Source organism: Uranotaenia lowii, chromosome 3 (genome assembly GCF_029784155.1).
Source record: "Uranotaenia lowii strain MFRU-FL chromosome 3, ASM2978415v1, whole genome shotgun sequence".
In the NCBI taxonomy this organism is placed as follows: domain Eukaryota; kingdom Metazoa; phylum Arthropoda; class Insecta; order Diptera; family Culicidae; genus Uranotaenia; species Uranotaenia lowii.
In genome coordinates, this window is record NC_073693.1 from 140250505 (window position 1) to 140272602 (window position 22098).

The following is a 22098-nucleotide window of genomic DNA, read 5'->3' on the forward strand; positions in this document are numbered from 1 at the left end:
TGTCAAACGTAAGTTCTGGATAAAATGCCTAATTACATTCTTGCTTAGAAATGGTAATACTAAGCTCTTGTAAAAAAAACGAAAAACCGTTGCATTAATTGACCTCTGACTCTCATATGTTTTTTTATACTTTTTGGGTGTTAAATATCAGATTATTTTGATGAATCCTGAACTAGCGTATCAAGTTAAAATTTTGTATAGAAACTTGTGTAAAAAATAGAAATAAATTTTTTCTTCTATTTTTGTTTTTGTCTCTTCTCTTCGTAACTATATTATGCAAAACTTTTGCTTTTAAAATAAAAGATTTTATAATTCAAGCGAAGTTTTTGAAAAGTTATATAGATGGGATTAAAAGTTACGCGAGGTACAATATTTCAGGCATGAACCTAAAACTGCGATTTCTATAGAATTTTGGACGAATGTTTCCATAGGAAAATCATATCTTATGTTATACAGCCAGTAAATCTAATTCTTTCAAAAATTCAAAACAATATCGTGAGATTCTAATTTCAAAACACAAATGGATCATTTATTCCATTTTTGCTTTTCTTTAATGCTTTTGGCAGACATTTTTCGACAAATTTGAGGATGGAAAACATATTCTTCTCATGAATCGTCCAAAATTCTATAAAAATCGCATTTTTTGTTTCATGCCTGAAATAATGTACCTCGCGTAACTTTTGATCCCATCTACAGTGTCGAACAATAGAATAGGACCGCTCTACTGCAAAATATTCAAATCACCTTTAAACTGCCAATTCAAGTATAATAATATGCGACACCTAGCAGCAAGCACTTATTGTAGTGTGCCAACTTTGTATACTGCACGTTTGTTGCAATCAAAGCAACCCGTTTGTTCTACTCGACCAGAAAGCTGTCAGAGGGTGAAAAAAGTCGCGTCATAAAATAAGACCAGCTCATCGGTTCGGCTGTTCCGGCATTTTCAGCGCTCTAGATTTGAAGAAAAGGTGTTGTTTTCGGTGTTGTTTGTCCATTTTCGTGTCCTGGTAAGTATTTTCCATAAAATCAATCATGTAAATCATGAAAACAAACAAAAAATAAAGACTTTCCTCCTACTCTGTTTTCAGCGAAAAAGCGATGGATCGGGCTCAGCACTGCACGGAGGTACAGCGAGCGATCATCCGGAATCTGTACAAGGCTGGCAAAAGCCAACGCGAGGTTGCCGACTACCGAAAACTTTCGTTTTCAACGCGCTTCACAGCACCGACAAACGGGAACTGACCGGCCGCCCCCGCAAAACGACGCCGAAGGACGATTTGGCAATCAAGCGGGTCTCGCAAAAGGACCCTTTCAAAGCGTTCAAGCAGATCAGAGACGAGCTGAACTTATCTGTGAGTTCCCGGACGGTTCAGCGACGGTTGGCTGAGAAGGGACTAGGAGGAAATAGTCCCCGGAAGGTTCCGATGCAGACGCCGAAGCACTTGGAGGCGCGGCTAAAGTATGCGAAGGACCACTTCGATTGGGTCGGTCCGGAAAAGGAGAAACAATGGAGAAATGGCCTGTGGTCGGATGAGACCAAAGTGAACCTCATCGGCTCGGACGGAAAGAGTTGGGTCCATCGCCCACTCGGCTGTGCGTATATGCCCCAGTATACAAATAAAACATTCAAACACGGAGGAGGTAGCATCATGGTGTGGGGGTGCTTTTCTTGGTACGGGGTGGGTCCTTTGTACTGGATCGATCGGATTATGGACCAGCATCTCTACGCCCAGATACTTCCCAGTTCCAGCAGGACAACGACCCCAAACATACCGCTAAAACGGTTAAAAAGTGGTTCCAGGATAATAAGGTAGCCGTTATGGAGTGGCCAGCACAGTCCCCTGATCTCAATCCCATAGAGAACCTATGGGAAAAAGTTGAACGTAAGGTGTACACCGAAAATTCAAAAACAAGCAGCAGCTGTGGGAGAGAATCCAGGCGGTGTGGTACGTTATCCCGGTGAGAACGTACCAAAAGCTGGTGGAGTCGATGTCGAATCGGGTGCGAGAAGTGATGCGTAATAAGGGTTATACCATTAAGTACTAACCCTGCAAATCAATCACGGTATGAATTTCCTTTTTTTTTTTTCACCATATTTTAGTAAATAAGTATGCTTAAAACGCATTTTTAAATAAAGGACAATTGTGTTAACTACGGATGATTTTAATTTCTTCGAAGAATGGAATTTACAATTTGTAAATGGTTTGATGCACTTAAATGGATATTTTTTTTTTCTCAAGGTTTTGTCACTTTCTGTTTTGGATTGAGCTGTGGTCCTATTCTATTGTCCGACACTGTATATAACTTTTGAAAAACTTCAGACATGCAAACTTAATATTTCAACAATCACTCAGCAAAATTTCAATAAAAAGTGTTGTGTAGTTTCTGAGAAATTGAAGTTTGAATGGTAAGAGTCCAAAAAGTCCGATTTTCGTAGAAACACTGTATATCAGGCCACACAAACTATAGAAAGCTCAAACTTTGTGATATAATAGTGTGATAGTTGATATACCTTACGCAGGAAATTTGATCAAAAAATATCATCAGAGCAAAAAGTTATGGATGTTCAAAGTCGAATTGACAGTTCGCGTGCTTCCAATTTCTGTACATTTATGAACGGTAATGTAAAACCGAAAACTATTTTCATCTTTTACGGAAATCTTTTTCGTTAGGAAAAATAATTATGATGTCATTCGATCTATCGTATTGATATAAGTGATCCCATTAATCGCCCATTCATTTCTTCAAAACTCTGAATGATAGTTAAGGTTATCAGGTATCGTTTGATGCAATTGAAACAAAATATTTTTAACATTGATTGGATCACACAAATTTTTTTATTTATTTACCGCGTTAACTGGCATGTTTATTGACATTTATGTAAATAGGGCACTGATAGTGTATCATTGTATCATTAATCCAACTGACCATAAAATAATAAATTAGAAATTCTCGTTACTGTTAGGCTATATTTCGTTAAAATTAGGTTAAATTTCAATGTTCCCTCATTTATGGGAGTAGCTGTAGCAGTTACCACAACAACTGCATAAAAAAGTGTGTAAGAACTTTGCAGAGACCCATGTTTTGAATGTCTACATATTTTTCAAGTCGTTCAGTCGTCATATAATCATATTCAGGATTTCGTAGACATTTAAAATTGCAAAACTATGAACAAATTCTATAGATAACTCCTTAAATTTGTTTCTTTTTCCGACCATGTCGTAGTGTAAAAGGAGAAAATTAATAACACCGGCTGGCTACTTTAATACACCGACTAACTGTCTTCGACGTTTCGTCCATTATTTTTAACCATACGTTCGTAGAAGACGTCGCTCGTCGTAAATCCATCGTTTGGCTCGTCGTCGGGTCGTTGCTTGTCGTTGTTTGTGTGTTTGTACTTGGCGAAAATTAATCAAAACATACAACAAACCTCATCATATTCTTAGTTAGTTGCAGTTCGCCCTGCCCTGCCTGTTGTTTGTAGTGTGTATTGTGTGTTGGCCAAATTGATCGGTTTCGGACAAATTACGGGCCTTCCGCCACGACCCAGAAACAATAAACATGCTCCGAGAAGATCATGGGGTGGTGGAGTACTGGCGATGGATGGAAGGGGGGCGGGGCCACGACGAGGGAGGAGGGGCGTGTTATGGCGGCGGTTTTCAATTTCGGCAGATGTTGCTGCACATGAAAATGTTGCAGGTTATACTACCTATAGCTGGCGGTATTATGGGCGCGCGCTAGAAAAACCCGAGATTTTATGTTTGGTTTATACGACTTCGTACTGGTGAGGTGGTGCTGCGATTAGCGCCATTTTCTAGAGCAAGCTGAAATGAAAATTAGTAACTGGTTTGCTTTATTTTATCTGTAAACGTTTTTCTAGAGGTCATTGGAAGATTTCTTAAAATTTAGAAAAGTGTACCTATGTATTTTAAAATTATTTAGAGATCAATAAGCTCTGTTACCTATTGTAGATTTCTGTCGATTATTTCTCTAAATTCTTGTTTTGACATCTAGTTAAGAATTTAGAATTCTAGCTGCGAGTTTTGACTTCCAAATGTGAAAGTGAAATTTTCCGACATCAGAATACTGCTTCTAGATTTGAATTTGGTTCCATTTCATAAATAAATGCTTGAGTTGTTCAAAAAATTGTATGGAAGCCCCCACCTCCCTTCATATATGGGTATCCCCAATGAAAGAATGGAGGGCTTTCAAATAATCATAAAACTATTTCTCATATCACAAACTTTTCCATGCCAAATTCAGTTCCAAATATCAAATGAAAGCTGTTATACTCTCAAAGATCTTTCCATGCCAAAGTTTGTTTCATTTGCTCGAATTTTTCTCGAGAGTTAAAGTTAATTGTACGAAAGCCCTACTCTTTCTATCAACCAAATTAGGAGAGGAGGGTCTCAAATATTCATTAAAAAGATTTTTCGCATTTCCCCTTCAATGCCAAATTTAGTCTTATTTGCTCGACTTGTTTTTCAGAAACAAAAAACATTGTATGGAAGTCCCCCTCCCCCTTTCCTATTTCCCCATTAGAAGGATAGAGTGGTGCCAATTATTCCATTCTTCGTATTCTAATACCATCCCATGCCAAAATAAGGGAAAAAAAATTAAGCGAGCAACCCTCCTCCATTTCTATCTCCTTACTGGAAAAAGGAAGGGTCTCAAATAATAAAAGAAAAAATTCTCGTACTCGAATACCCCCTCGTGCCAAATTTGATACCATGTGCTTGATCGGTTCTCGAGTTCTGCAAGCATTTGTCTTATGTTTGGAAGGTCCCGTCATACCTTTCTGAGAAGAAATGTGGTCTCAAATCATAAAAACAACCTTCATCGACCTCCAATACTCCCACCTGCCGAATTTGCCAAATTGCTTCAGTAGTTTCCGAGTCTACCCACAGAAAAAAATAATGACTTTTACGTGTCACTGAAAAATTCAACCTTTAAAATAAATCACCTGTAATTTACTAAACGTGTAAATCAAATTGATTTTTTTTTAAATTTTAAATGAAAATGAAAATCATTGAATATTGCTGCAAATGTTCTGTGACAAAAATAGCATGACATTTGCCGTAGTTTTACAGGTCATGGTCATTTATTTTTAAGTGGGCATCTTATTACAGGTAACATCAAATTACAGAACTGAAAAAATCTCGGTTGTTTATCATAACAAAACCAATTTTCTGCCAGCAACAGTTTCTATGTTACTTCCGTGAAAAAAAAACTCGAACTAAGAATAAAAGATAAAACGTCCAGTAAGGAGTTGACTACCAAAGCCACCTAGAAAAGTGCGCCTTTAAATGGAGGTGTGAAAAATTCGTGTCATTATCTATCGGGAACGGCGGTCCTGCGGAAATCGGTTACCAGAAGTAAGTTGTTAGGATAAAATTGCAATCAAATAACGTGTATTTAGTTAACAATAAAGGATGAGTAAAATTGTGTAGTAATAAATGATTTTAAGCCGAAACACTGATTTATTGAACATTGGCATCATTCAATTAAAGCAAAAAAAAATCCATGCAATTACATGTTTACAGCGTGTTACAGTAGACTGAGTCAATTTGGGGTTATTTTTGAATTTCTCAAACCCTGGAGTCTTAAAAGCTTCGTCTTGGTCCAAAACTCATCCATGATTTTTTGCAGAATTTTTAAGTAACGTTTACATGAGTAAATTTGAACTTTTAGGTTTGTATGGGAAAATTGAATATTTTGTACCTACTGAAATATCAACTTCATTTTGGTTTCTTCTGTGGAACCGGGCCAGCTGACAGTTTTTAAGCCAATTTATAAAATTCCTAAAGAAAATTTTCAGCTGAACAACTTTGTCGAAGACCGTAACTTCGTATCTAATTAGGTAAAAAAGTTATTAGCTGTTTAACAGAGGTATGTCTTTTCGCATTGATAAACAATAAATTCAATTGACATCCCTGCAGGGTGCCTAGCGAGGAATTGCATGGCTACTTTTCATGCAATACTTCGCGAGTCTCCAGCAGTGATGTCAATTGAATTTATTGTTTATCAATGCGAAAAGACATTAAGACTCTGTTAAACAGCTAATAACTTTTTTACCTAATTAGATACGAAGTTACCGTCTTCAACAAAGTTATTCAGCGGAAAATTTCTTTTAGGAATTTTATAAATTGGCATTAGAAATGTCAGCTGGCCCGGTTCTACAGAAGAAACCAAAATTAAGTTGATTTTTCAGTACAAAATATTCAATTTTTCCATACAAACCTAAAAGTTCAAATTTACTCATGTAAACGTTACTTAAAAATTCTGCAGAAAATCATGGATAAGTTTTGGACCAAGACGAAGCTTTTAAGACCCCAAGGTTTGAGAAATTAAAAAATGACCCCAAATCGACTCAGTCTAGTGTTACAGTGTTTAAAAATTACAGGTTTGAGACTTTTTACTGGTCTATGAATTTTAATGGCTCACTGAAAAATAAATGTCTTCGACCTGTAAATTTACGGTGAATGTTCTGCTCCTTTTTGTTACAGGATGTTTGCTAAAATTTTACAGAAAATAATTTTTGCTGTGTGCTGTCATCTATGACTTAAAACTAGAGAAATAGTGTTTGACTAGTAACTAGTGTTTGAACTTTTGAATTTGATGCCTGTTTTTGGATTCAAATTCAGGCTCAAATCTATGTTTCATCGATTTGCATCATACTTATGAAAGTTAATGAAGAAAACGAACAGTTTTGTGAAGTATAAGCTCAAATATCAAATTCCTTAACGCAGGTGAGGAGCATCTCTTAAAACCCCCCCTTTAAACCCTTTGAAAACCTTGGAATTCTAGAAAACTCTATTAAATGAAGTTATCTATTCAAATAATTTGTAGAAGCATTATTATTCCCTTTTACACAGTAAATTTTTAGAAATAATCTTGTTTTTGTTGAAATACACAAGTGGTACTATTCTTATTTCGCACTCTTTTTTTTCCATATTTTTGGTCCTCAAAGCCAATTGCTACGCCCAAAAAAAGTAAACTCATGCTTGAGTTATCCGTTAAACAATTCAAAACAAATTGTAGAAGAATTTTGGTGATTTTCAATCATCCATATTTAAACGAGCAAAACAAATAGTGGTACTATTCTTATTTCGGTCACTGCAGATGTTCAATAGAATCGTCTTTGAAAACAAGCAAAGTGGAATACAAATTAAGCTAAAACCAAAAATACCAAAATCATTATTCCTGGTTCTTCAAATATTTATTTTCAATATGTATGCATGTACCTATGTAGTAGAACGCACCAGGTTCAACATTTTTATTCCAATATAAATAAAAAAGTTGAACATTTATTTTAGTTAATAAGATCGCTATTAAAAAACGGTGGTACACATAAAATTTGTTTGACTATTACGTTGCACTGAAACTACAACCTTTAAAATAAATCAACCTGTAATCAACAAAACCTGTAATTTTAAATTGTTTTCATTGAAAGTTAACGAAGATTCATTTATTATTACAGCAAATGTCCTGTAAAAAAGTTGTACTTTGAAAATTAAGTGTCACGTAATTTGTCTTTCGACCTGTAAAAAAAACAGTAAATGTCCAGCTCCTTTTTGATACAGGACATTTGCGTAATTTTACAGGAAATAATTTTTGCTGTGTAGTTTTCCCAAAGAATTTATCCGCACTTACTTCACCCGCGCATTACTCGGCTTTACTTAGCTCAATTAAATAAAAACGCAATGGGAAAACATTCGTGCACGGTATGTTTGGGTTCAATACGGGTGCCATCCAATCATCAATTTTAACAACGAGTTTGAGCATATTTTGAATTTCGTCAGGATTTTAAGTTCGATTCATCATACTAAGGAGACAAATAAGGTTTTTTTTGTCTTTTTATAGCTGTAAATATCCAGTAGATAATTTTCGACCTTAGTCCCCATTTTTTCCCTACTCCTTCGAGGCATACCCATGAAGCTTTCATATAACTATATATTTAGCCTAAGGTTGTCTGATTGCTAGGTTTTATCCGGATTTGCCCGGATATTTATAACAAAATTCTGGAAAAGTCCGATCCGACCCGATTGCTTGGATTTTGCGTCCGAAACGATATTTTTCGAGCAAGTTTTATAAAAATAATCATGCAAGTTTTTTAGAAAACCTAAAAATGATTCATTATCTGCTGTTGCGATTTGGATAGATTTTTTCTTGATTTTTGTTGAGCAATTCCTGGGTTTTCACCAAATTTGCCCGGATTTTTGGTTGTCAGATTTGAAACCAATGCTCAGATTTTGCCAGGCATTTAGATAAAAACTATCTGTAACGATCTGCTTACATCGACATATGCGGCGTATCTGGAAAGGCTGCAATCAAACCTAAAAGAGAATCCGTCGTCGTTTTGGACTTTTATCAGGACTCAAAAAACGTCAAAACGCATCCCGGACAACGTGGAGTATAAAGGACGTGTAGCATGCACAGCTGAGGAAGCAGCCAATCTGTTTGCAGACTTCTTTAAAAGTGTATTACGTACCGCCTCTCCTTCATCACATCCTGAAAGATTTCACTTCGTGCCAACGTACGACGTGACCGTTCCGAACTTTCGTTTCTCTACCGTAGATGTATTCACAGCACTTAATAGTTTAGACACTACCAAAGATCCTGGAGTTGATGGACTAACACCATTTTTCGTGAAAGGTTGTTCGGAAGCGCTGGCTGCACCAATAACACTGATTTTCAACCGTTCGCTAGCTGAGGGTACGTTCCCGTCAGCATGGAAGACTGCTAAGATGGTACCGATTCACAAGGCAGGAAGTATCCAATTTGTTGAAAGCTATCGTGAAATTTCGATACTCTGTGTTCTCGGAAAGGTCTTTGAAACGCTCGTCCATCGGTTTTTGAGCAACGCTGCAAAACTATTGATCAGCGAATTTCAACATGGCTTCGTTGAGCGACGTTCAACAACAACAAATCTAATGGACTATACTAACACGCTGTTTCCTGCAGTTGAATCTCGTCGCCAGATAGACTCCATATATGTAGATTTTTCAAAAGCGGTCGATCTAGTTACACATACCCTTGTAATCGACAAACTCTTACATCTTGGGCTTTCCGAGGTGGATTATTTGAATAGTTGAATTCGTATCTGTCAGACCGCAAAGCATTCGTTCAAGTAAATCACGAAGCCTCAGCGCTATTCAACATCACCACAGGTGTTCCTCAAGGGAGCGTGCTCGGTCCGCTAATTTTAATCCTATACATCAACGACCTCGCATACCGATTAAAATCTAGGAAATTATTATTCGCGGACGATCTCAAAATCTTCCGAATAATAGCTTCCATCGTAGATTGTACTGCCTTGCAAAATGATATCGATCAGCTCCTGATGTGGTGCGATGAAAACGGAATGGCCGTTAACATCAAGAAATGTAAAGTAGTTTCATTTACTCGGTGTCTGACTACTATCAAATTTAGCTACGCAATTGGTTCGACTGTCCTTGAGCGGGTTAGTTCTATTCGTGACTTGGGTGTGATAGTTGATAGCAAACTAAGATTCAACGAACGTGTTTCGCTAACTGCAGCCAAAGCATTTTATGTTCTGGGCTTCATTCGCCGCAACGCAGCATTTATCACTAACGTTTATGCTCTCAAATCTTTATACTGCTCATTGGTGCGTAGTGTACTTCCCAAGTAACCATAAGCATTAAGCCAAAACCCTGAATCAGCATTAAATCAACATTTCTAATGCAAGTTAGCATGAAATCAACATTTCTAATGCAAGTTGGCATTATATCAACATTCATAATGCTTTTAGTTTTATATAAGCACTATTAATGCATAGAAGCATTAAAGAAAATTAGCACTAATGATAGCACTATATGCACATATAGAGCTACTCGACAAAGTTAACAAGCATTAAGAGTGGTGTGACCCGGACAGTACTTGAAGTACGGGTTTTTTTCATCCACCTTATCAGCATCAAGAGTGGTCGAAATGGTAAAGGTGCAAGGAAAGATAAAGGCTGCTGCGGGATCCTCGGTTCGAGACTCATCAAATGTAATCCATATGTCAATTATATTCACTTCTTATTTCATAGAAGAATTCATTAAGCAGGCATAATTCTCCATTCAGCATGTTGATTGATGTTATAGATAATAATTAATTCTTCTTTTGATTTTTGTTCATTTTAATTATTCAAAAAATAATAATTAAGTCAACAAAAGGTGTTCTAAGTATGCATTGTTAATGCTTTTAAACGCCTTGCGAAAAATGACGTTTTGATGGTGCACTAATTCAGCATTTTTGATGCTTATTAAAGGCTATGTTGTGATAGCATTTAATCAGCCCGCTATTTCGCCTTTTTAGCATTAAATCTGCATTATTTACGCATATAGTGCAAAACAAGCATTAATACAGAGTTATATATGGGAATATAGTGTTGATTAAGGGCTATGTTTTAGTGCTTATGATTACTTGGGTTGAGTACGCAGCGCCAGTTTGGGCACTGTATCATGTCACACATGCCCTCAAACTAGAACGAGTCCAAAAATTCTTCATCCTTTTCGCCCTTCGTCAGCTTCCTTGGGCTAATCCTGCTGAGCTGCCGCCGTATCCTTCACGCTGCTTGTTAATTGGCTTAGAAATGCTTTCGGCTAGATGCCTTAAATTACAGCGAATATTTATATTTGACCTTCTTACAAATCGTATCGATTGCTCAGCTTTGATTTCAAATATCAATATTAACACCCCTTCCCGTAATCTCCGAAACCATGTTGGGCTTGTGTTACCATTTAACAGGACAAGCTATGGATACAACAATCCACTAAGTACTTGTAATCGAGCTTTTAATGTTGTTTTTGAATTGTATAACTTTAATATAAGTAAGGATATCATTGTGAATAGAATTAAGAATTTAGGTTAAGATTCAGTCTGTACGAATAATTTCGAAGACGAAGAACAAATAAATAAAAATAAATCAAAGCCCTGATTTGTCCGGCCCGGATACATGCTGAAAAGGTTTTGGCAATCTTACTATAGCCTAACGCCTTAGCGATGAAATGCTCTATATTGATTACACAGTATAATATTTTCTCTGAACTATTATAATTACGTTTCAGCGAAGTTAATACATTAGAATCTCATAGATAGAAACAAGTTTGTTTAGAAGGTCGTGTACGATTAATGACCACAACAACTGTGATAGAGTCCCATTTTGGAAACATCCCTTCGTTAGAGTCGCACTAACTGTAAGTCTCCCCAAACTTGCATCAATGGTCCTATTTTTTGACAAGGCTTTTGTCCAGTTCACAATCACCGTGTGGCACCCATTTTAGAAAAATGTAAAAAAAAATCACGTTGGAACTGCTGAACGAAGCAAAATTTGCATCGGAAACGGTGATTACCTGCTTGCCTAATGCTCATCAGCCGGCGTCATCCGTCATCGTAGCATCTTAAATCATACGCAATGGATTTATAATAAGCGAGAGTGAACCGTATTTTTTGCTTGAATTCAAGTGCTTTCTGTGAGAGGAAGATCCGCCCGACACATTCTTAAGATAAGAATGATAATTTGTTTTGCAGTTGCTCGTAGGTATAGGTTCCTCTAATAGCAAAAGTGAGGGAATCACGACAATGCTGAACGCTGCTGCTGAACCAATTCCATTCATTAATCGTAGCAGGCGGATGACCGGGAGATTTTGTTTTAGACTGTTTAACTGACTCATAACAACGAGGTGAGTTGGAAAGTATTAAATCCGGTGTGATTCAGAGTTAATTTTAAGTGACCTAGAATATAGAGTGGTAGTTCAAACAAAAGTAAATTATTCAATCCTTACATGATCAATCCGAAGGGCGTCGTCCTGACAAAAGAATTGTTCGTTGCTCCCGAGGCGCTTTCACTCAAAAGTAAACAAATTTTCTGCTACTACTACTTTTTTTTCTTGACTACTACGATCAGCATCATCTACATTTTCTCGGACACCACGTCACTTGAACACTTTTTTTCCTCTGTTTTAATTTTTTTTAGCTGACTATATTTTTTGTTTGATTCAACCTTAATCCTGCTCGCACTTTTTATGTCATAGATCTAGAACGCGAACACCTTTGCAACACAGTCCGACTTTACTTCAGCTGCTTGATCGTTCTCCGAAAGTGTGTGCCGTGACAGACACACACACATACACACACGCACATGCACAAACGGATACGGGCACTAGGCGTACGTGTGTAGGCGCGCAAATTGGCAGGTACCTTCCACCAGGATGCGACTGCTCTAAGTGTGATTTCACGCGCAGCTCGTTCGTCGTGAGTGAGATTACACGATTATTCAACTTTTGGCCACGGCCGTCTTCGTCGATGTCGTCCTCTTCTTAGTAGTCAACGTCGTCTTCGTTTTGCCGCCGTTGCCGTCCACGTCGTTTACGGCACGGTACGCGGTACGAAAGATTTACAATTTGTGTATGTTATTCTCGTTTTTGGGTGGACGTTTTTCTTTCTAGCTTTCCACTTGGTTCAAATTCGTCGTCGTCGTCTTCGAGGTTTGTCGCAATGACTGACTCATTTCACATCGCCGCCGCAGTGCTTGGATTAGTGGGGAAAGGGGTTTTCCACTGTTTTTTTTTCTCTCTGGCTCACCCCCTCAGGTTGAGGGAGGGTTTTGCCGTCGTTAGTCCTCCGCCGCTGTTTTTCGGCGCCCAGTGATAGTTGAGGGTCTTTTCGCTTTGGGAGATTTTCGGCTTTGTTGATAGGCAGTAGGGGTGGTTCGACACTTTTCACTTGTTGATCAGGGATGGGTTTTAAAAGTCACATTTTCACACATCTGGCTTCGAGGGGATAGGAGGGTCGTTTTTCTTCCCTTCGCAAACGACAACAGAAGCAAGAAGAGTCTCACTCACTACACACAACCAATCGACTCAAAAATGGCAAGCAGTAGTTTTGAATCGTTTTCTTCTTCGCTGAACTGTTGCGCGTTCATGCGCCGCCGATCCGTTCTGTGTTCAAAAATTAAGTACTCTGTCATAAAAACTTATATAATGACAAAATTGGTCGTCGGTTTCCATCGCAGCACCGCAGCACTTTTGGATCGTCGGGCGATGCGTTGTCGCCGTCGTCTGGTAGTTTCCTAAAAGCGAAATTCTGGCTGACGAGATACGCCTGACGATTCTTTAGGGGACGGCCGGGCGTCGCAAATGATCGTAGGCGTTGGACCACAAAAACTGCACAGTGTTATTCACGATCGTGTCCAGTTGCACCTCTCGCTCGAAGATTGTCACGATCGCGCACACCTTTGCACGACTCTTTTTTCCTCTTTTTTTTCACTTTTCCACTGCACAACCCACGGGAACGGGCAAAACGGACGGAGGCCACTCGTCACTTTTTGAGGTCGGAAAATCTATCTTCTTCCCTATCTCGATGATGATCGCGCACACTTTTCCCGATCGTCGCCTATCGTTCTGTATCAGCTGTCGTCTCCTCTTAACCTCATACACTCGCTTTCTCTCCTTACTCTTTCTTGTACCCGAGAGAACTCGAGAACAGAGCGTCGTCTTCGTACACTTAAATATCTTCTTCAGACCACTTTTTGGGCTAGTATCGTTCTACCGAGGCTGGATCGTCTCACTTTTACCGTGGTTCGCTATCGACTGACTGATGGGCTGCAGCCGACGATTGTCCTCAGCGACTCGCGAAAATCCTAGCGAAAATCAGCACTCACCGAAATATCTCCCGCTCGGAAAATTCTCCCACGGTTCTTCAAAAAGACACTGAAAAAGTCAACCCACCATCAGTCAGTAAGATACCCCAAAGTTTCGGGAAATGAAGCGCAACTGACTTGTGTGACAAAATATCCCTCGGAACACTCCTCCGAGATATATTCCAAATCCGGCCGAAGAGAGCTCTGAACTCTTAAGAAAATTCACTCACAAACCCTGCAGACTCTTGACACGCACTCGTGCCAATGGCTTCATCCACGGGAAAAACGACGTTTCCACTTGCGATCACGCTGGCAGACGAATCTAAACTGAAAATCCGAAACAAACAACGACCGGCCAACGGCGGCGGCTGCAGAAAACTGTTCCGTCCGAAAACTGCTCGACTGCGACTTCTGTTTCTGCTTCAGCTTCTGAGTAGCTACGGGCCGCGGCACCCATCATGCATGCATCCTTCCCATCGCCGAAAAAAAAAGTAAAAACGCGCCATCATCGTAATCGAGCCGCGACTTTGGTACATCGACGAGCCCCTCGCCATAGTCGGTTTCACTCGCGGGCGCGCGTGGTGTGGAAAACTCGCTCTCTCGTCGTTCGTTCCTTCGTTCATTTGCTTGCTCACTTGCTTCGCAACCGAAAACTAGGTAGGCTGCGGGTGGCGGCTCAACAACAACATCCATTTCTACGCGTATGGGAAAAACTACTTGGCGCGCGTATCATGGATGCATGAGACAGTTAAAAACTGCTTGCTCGATATGGAAACATGTGCTGCTGTTGATGGTCGGTTGAATGTTGTTTGGTTGGCCGCTGATGATGATGGTTTGAAAAAGCTGGCGATGAGCCACTCACTGGTGTTCACTTTCGAGCGGTTGATTGGGCGGTGCACTTTCGAGTAGTTTCATTTGATTCACTCACGATGACACCGGCCCACCGGAAAATTTTTACCGACAGCGACAACAGAAGCATGGTTTAGCGAATAACTCTTCATATCTTTTTCGTTGAACAGTTGTGCCAACGACATGAAGCTGCTTTCAATAGTCCTAGTAATCAGTTCTAGAAATTGATGAATCAGTAGAGAATCATGAGCGGTTATACCTACTTAAAGACAAGTCATACATTCCAATTAACTTGTGAATCAATATCATTAGAAAAAAAAACTAATGAGACGCTCAAAACAAGAGGAATGCATGCGGAAAAATGCTGGTTATGAGATAACTGATCCTTAAAGTTGTTATCGTTTTTGAAAAATTTATATGAATCCAAATCAGCAAGAGCTGGAAAAAAATTTGAAATCCTTATTTTGACACTTAGAATTGTAACATTGCGAGGTAGACGGTAAAAAAAACCAAAAATGTCATAAATCAATACAATTGACATTGTACAAAATCGAAAAATTAAGTACCCACTATTGATCGAAAATTTGAAAAAATCATGAATGCAATTGGTGATTAAATACCCATTACCCATCTTCTAGAGTTTGATTTTCGCTCTTTCAATGTTAGAGTTCTCGAAAAATTTATCCAATTTTTGTATAAAATACCATTAATTTTAGTTCTTTATCCTTTCTGGATTTTATGAAATATTAAGCAGGGCGGGGGCTCGTTTGACAATAGATGAATTTTATATTTTATCCGACTTTATTGCATTTTGTTTTACAATTCGTTATACAATGATTGCTTAGATCTATTTAACACTTGGAGATTTTTTTTTATTATCTGACGGGTTTGCGCCGGGGGTCTTCAGATTTTCCCCAAAATTGAAATTTTGGTTCATTTTTGTGACTTAAAAACACATGTATTTTTTCAGATTTCTAACATTTTTATTTTTTGAGTTAGCTTCGGTTAGATTTTTTTGTAAATAAAAAATAACCATTTTTCAAAGCTACATAACTCTGTTGTTTCTCAACGGAAATTATAAAATAGCACATCAAAATGCATTGAAATTTTATCAGCTTTCCAAATAGAATAGTTGAAAAAAATTAAATAATGACCTTCAACATGAAAAGTTGTAAATAAACTTTAAATGGCGTCTAAAAGTACCGTCTGCACCACCGAATATTTTGCAAAAAATACCATTGTATAGCTCGATTCATGATGCAACTTTCATCTGAAGACACCAAAGTGGGCCATTAACACCTTGAAGAGTTATGAAAGAAATAATGACAATAAATCTCTTTTTTTGCATCGAAAACAAACAATGGTCGAACAACTGCACTCACATATGGAAATAGCAAGCACTTCTAACAACATGGAAACAAAAGAACTTATCAAAGCTGGTGAAAAACACTATTTTTTCGTCCTTTTCAGACTGCCCCTACTCGCATAACAGTCCCATATGAATTTTCATCATTTTAGGTCAACATAAGGCTTCAACATTAAAGACTAAAAAAGAGGTTTTGTTCTAGAAATTTCGAAAAAAAATATCAATTCGTGGCTGTCCTATATGAAATATACCTGAATAACGGTCCCATATGTGAAATACCACGGATTTGGTTACTTTTCAATGTTTCTTTCGGCGAAATAGTCTTTGGTTTATTGCTTTGAATCATTTAAACATTTTTTAACTCACTTGATGATGATGCACACTAGTTTTCGAAGGCAGGTCTGACTTTCTTAGGAATGACTTCCTGAGCGAAAAACTATCGGATGCAATCAAAAATCGTAAAAAGATTCAACTTACAATGTGGAATTCATGATATTTTTTTTGCAAAAGTATGTTTCTTTTTCTGACAATTGCATTTAGAAGTTCAAAAATGATCAAATTTAAGTCTTAAAAAGTAGCTTGGTGAGAAAAATATATTTTGTATGGGACTGTTATGCGAGTAGATTCGAAAAAGGTTTCAAATATGGTCGATTAACCGTCCCATAGTGAATAAAAGTGGTGCTCTCGACCTTACCGATAACTCAATTTTGAAAATTTCAGGTCTAACGATTTATTATGACAACCTAGAAACGATTTTCGTTTATGCTGAAAGTGGTGGTCACAATTTAAAAATATATTCCAAAACAGAAAAAGCTGATTGTTTCGCTTGCTTATTTTTGTATATGGGACTGTTATGAAAGAAGGGGCGGTAGATTGTTGCTGCTTAACTGACTTCATGTTATACCCAAAAATCTAATAACGTATTCGTTTATACCCAGTTTTGCACCAGGTCACAACAAGTTATGCACATTCTACTGTCATTTTTAGAAGTTTATGCGCTAAGTTTTGCATCCGTAATTCCCCAGATTTGATTTAAAATGGACGGTGGAACACTGAAGATTCGTGTGTGAGCGATCGAGGTAGCAAAACACTGACGACGAATTATGTTCGTTCTAGTATGGTAAACCTCAAAACTGGGCGAATGTAGAAAACGAATACGGTAAAAGTATCGTATTTTCATCATTTAACAGCCTGGGCTCCATTGATTATTTCTACAACATTTGTGCCACTTTCTCATACTTTTTTAATCCATGGGAAAGGATTTTGGTGTCCAGTGCTTAGCTTCCGATATAAAAACTATGAAAAGCACGTCTATATTTCATTTTTTTAATCACATTTTTGTGATCCCAAACACAGGGATTGAACCTTCTACTATTGGCATTGATTATGCTTCACAATGATCTTTGATCGAAATTATTAAGTTATATAGTGTATGACCAGGTTGTAAAAGCAACATTCCCATTATTAGTTATATCACATAAACAATACGATACTCAGAATTTTGGTTAAAATTTAAAGTCAGTTTTGCTGTAAACACTCTACAAAGCACGAAAAAGAGGTGTTTTTTACCTGCTTTGGTAAGTTCTTTTGTTTCCATGTTGTAAGAAGTGCGCGCTATCTCCATATGTGAGTGCAGTTTTTCGACCATTGTTTGTTTTCGATGCAAAAAAAGAGATTTATCGTCATTATTTCTTTCATAACTCTTCCAGGTGTTAATGGCCCACTTTGGTGTCTTCAGATGAAAGTTGCATCATGAATCGAGCTATACAATGGTATTTTTTGCAAAATATTCGGTGGTGCAGACGGTACTTTTAGACGCCATTTAAAGTTTATTTACAACTTTTCATGTTGAAGGTCATTATTTAATTTTTTTCAACTATTCTATTTGGAAAGCTGATAAAATTTCAATGCATTTTGATGTGCTATTTTATAATTTCCGTTGAGAAACAACAGAGTTATGTAGCTTTGAAAAATGGTTATTTTTTATTTACAAAAAAATCTAACCGAAGCTAACTCAAAAAATAAAAATGTTAGAAATCTGAAAAAATACATGTGTTTTTAAGTCACAAAAATGAACCAAAATTTCAATTTTGGGGAAAATCTGAAGACCCCCGGCGCAAATTGTCAGATAATAAAAAAAAATCCCCACTTCACAAAGTTTTTTTTTTCACATTGTTATCCACTTGAAATGGCTTAGATTTTCGAAATTTTTAACATTTTAACATTAGCAGAATTTATTGATTATTTCTTTGGGAAAGATAAGAACTTTTAAAATATAACAATTAAGAAGTAATCTTTTTTTTCAATTATCAAGTTTGTTCCAACCTTTATAAGGACAAATCAAAAGCATTCAAAGATTTTCAGGAATAAGGACCTCTCGTCCTTTTTAATGCTTATGTTTCACTTGAAAATCAGTTCAAACAATTAATCAAAGGAAAACAGAAGGTGATTTGGCCGAATTTTGTGGGCGGTTTATCACGGGAAACATCCTTGAGTACCTTGTGGAAAGTTGCACGAAGCATGCGGAATCTTCAAATGAAAGTGAGGAATATTCACATACACGGAAAAATTGAGTTAGTCATTAAATGTGTTGCGATTACATCTTCATATTATTTTTTGTTGTATAACTTAAATCAAATTCTTGATTTAATTTATACAATAAAATCGCTCGTAAAGGTTCTTTTTAGTGATGTGGATAATTTATGCATCGAAAATTTAACTGAAGAAGTTGAGGTAAAATTTGCTTTGCAGCTCTCCTGGCTGCGGTCGACTTGTCGCGGCAAATAGCTGGAGAACTATAATAAACATAAATTCTTTATAAATTTATTAGGGTACTACAAACAGCGACGGAAAATAATTGAAAAGCGATGCGGAACGATGAGGAGCAGCGTGATGGGGTCGTTTTTTGTACTGCAACCCAATGCTCACGGATGCTTATCGGAATACTACCGGAATCATCCCATAATAAGAATACGAGCCAAAAAAGAAAACTTATAAAAGTCAAATTTAAAAGAAATGTGAATTAAGGTCAATACCCTCCGGAAAATCTTGAACCGGAAGATATGTACCGTCTTCGGATGAAATATATGTCATAATTTAGACTTTAAGAAAAACCGTTTTCAAAAGAAATCAGCAGAAGGGGATCAAAGTTATTCATGAAAAACTGGATTTTTGTGTTCCTCCCGAACAAAATGTCCCAAAATCCCATACAAACTTGAGGCTCGTTGAGCGACCCCTTCCCGTGATCCGATCTGGCCCAAATTTGGCATGAGACCTTTTACTGGGCCTATGATCGATTTAAGCCTGCAGCGCATAACTGTTACAAATGTCGGCTCATTCGGGTTACTCTAATAGATAGTAATCCACATTTCAAGTCTCTTGTGGAACTGATCGGCAAAAAAAAACGAACACCTTTTTATATAGAAGTCGATGCTGATGACGGGGAAGGTAAATCGCAACTATTTTTTTTTTGTTCTAATTTTCTGTATTAGTTAACAGCATTTTTTTTCAGTTACATTGGCTGAAAAAAGGAAAACAGCATCTCGGAACACTGCAAAAGTATCGAAATGCCTGATGGAATGGATATCTCAGAGTAAAATAGCTTTTGATGGAGCCTGGCATAGGGATGATAAAAAAATGAACACTGAACAGGTACATAAATTGTTTGTTACTTCTCATTCTATTGCTATCTGCTTCTTTATCAATGCCGCCGACCGTGGCCTAGAGGATAGCGTTCGAATATTCCAAGCCAGATATCATTAGATCGAATCCCGGTCACGGCATACTTAGTACACTTTCTGTGGGTCGGTGGTTTTAGCATTTGTAAGATGCTAGCCGTCTTATCCTTGAAAGATGTTCGCCTTAGAGTTAAGTAAATTAGATCTCTTCAAAGAAACATGAAGTTTCACTGAGATCCTATATGTGTGTGTATCGGAATGCAGAATAATTTATGTTAATATTTAGATTTAAAGTATTGATTAAAATTTTAAAGTCTATATAGCTTTACCACTGACAGCTTTATTATCGTTCTTTGGCTTTCTAAATTTGAAGTTTGAGAATTCAGTATAATAGATCCTTTCTTCATATATTACGATAAGTTCAGCTTCAACTTTTTAACTCGATTTTCTTTTTCAGTTTCCTTGTTTATGTGACGATGCAAATGTACTATCCCATTACCGATGAAGAACCAGACAGATTTTTGTCTACTTAAGCGACAGATGAGGTGTGTGGCAAAACGGCAGCACAAGTCTATGGGGCCTGACGATGTACATAGTAATCCAATGCTGCAGTGAAATTTCCGGAATAGGATAATCAAGACATTCCGTCAATCACCGCTGAAGAGTTTTTAAGTTCAATATTTATTCGAAATTATTCGAAAAGTGCTGTGGCATCCCTGTGTAAAAATATACAGAATTGACTTATTGAATTTTATACAGAATAGCGTAACTTTGGTTACCGTGTAGTAAAGATGGTTATTCAACTTCGTAACGAAAGTCTGTCCTGATTCCACACCTGTGCAAAACCTAATCCTGAATGTGCTTACAGACAGGTGTGATCTGGATTCCAGCTTTTCCATGGTCGAATTCTCACTCTCACTTGCCTTCCTCTCTTGCAACAATTCAGTTTCAGGAATTGATAAAATCATATTTAACTTGTTGAAAAACTTTCCGGGGGTCGCAAAATTTCGCTTGTTAAATTTATCTAATCCATTCTTGAAGCATAACATTGTTCCTCAAGAGTGGAGACGAGTGAGAAACATTGCTATCCATAAGCCCGGAAAACCAGCGCCCGATCCTTATTTGTACCGTTCAATAGCAATGCTGTCTTGTATACGCAAATTAATGAAAAAAATGATTTTGTTTTGTTTGGATAAATAGGTAAAACAAATGGTCTCCTTTCGCATACTCTATTTGGCTTTCGCGAGGGCAAAAGGACAAACGATTGTTTTGCCTTCAGAGATACAAATGGCGTACGCAAAACGTGAGCAAATGGCTTCAGTGTTTCTCAATAGAGGTTTTGTCAGACAAGTTGCACTCCCGGGGATTGCCTCCTCTCTTGAACAACATCTTATGCAGCTTGCTTTGTGAGAAACATTTGAACTTTGCTCACGGACATGAACCCCATTTTTGCGTCCAAACTAAGTTTTCATAAGAGTCTTATGAAATTCTTTCAATTTTCATACGAAGTTCTTATGAAAAATAGAAGAAACGGCATTGTGGAAAAATTATGAATACATTCATTCCATTAGTCATTTTTCAGTCGTCAAACGAAGTTGTGGAATAATAAGTTTAATTCTTTTAAATGGTAAGTTTGAATTGAAGTTTATTTTTGTAATCGTTAAACATATTTGTAAAGGTAAACTCTAATTTGTTTTTTGTTTACTTTTCAGCACGTTGACCGGGAAAAAATCCAAGGTCAAAATACCGTATGCGGCCTGTGTAGCCGATAATTGCCAGCATGGAACTCTCTCGGCAGATAGGCCTCTCTCAGTCGATAATCTTCCTAAAGCATCCTTGCAACACGCACACACACGACGGCTGAGCTGTCGTGTCGTGAGCAGTCGTCAGTCGACTGGCAATCTACAGCTAGAGTAGACGCGTGTCTCCCGTTCAGCCAGTACAGCGCAAATCAAATATTCCACACGGCCGAACAAATTCTTTGGAACCGGGTATTGATGTGCTGCTGATGGTGACCATAATGTATGTAATTCCAGCCGAACAATAAAATCAATTTTTAACATCAGATAATCTTATGAATTTCATTGATTTTTCTTACGGCGCCACTTCATAAGAGAATCTTATGGCATGTATAATAGTATTTTTCTGAGTGGAGATATCGCGATTAGAATGACCTCTTACATGGGCCTCCCGAAGGGCTCATGTTTAAGTGCACTTTTGTTCAACTTTTACGTAAGTGACATCGACAGTTGTTTTTCTGAAGGCAGCACTCAAAGACAATTAGCAGAAGATGGCATGGTGTCTGTCACAGAATCTACTGGGTCACAACTGCACAGACTTTTACAAGATACTTAAGACAGATTGTCATCCTGGGCTTTGGAGATTGGGACTGAGTTTTCTCCACAGAAAACGAAGATGGTTGTTTTCTCTAATAAACATAGACCTACACAACCCAAGCTTCAACTCCTAGCAGAACGATCACTTAATCGAGGTGTTTGAAGTATCTTGTGGTTTGGTTTGATTTCATGTGCACTTGTAAAGCCCATATTGAGTATCTG

General features: G+C 37.6%; 1 protein-coding gene across 3 annotated transcripts in view; it reads right to left on the reverse strand.

The window, feature by feature from the left end:
- Positions 1-13954, reverse strand: part of LOC129754246 (protein vein) — a 201575-nt gene extending 187621 nt beyond the window's left edge. For 2 of the 3 annotated variants that reach the window (XM_055750195.1, XM_055750196.1), the window contains exon 1: positions 11793-13954. The gene's annotated coding sequence lies outside the window, so the exon portion shown is untranslated. The remainder of the gene's footprint in view (positions 1-11792) is intronic. The other variant, XM_055750197.1, reaches the window with a different exon arrangement.
- Positions 13955-22098: the final 8144 nt, after the last annotated feature.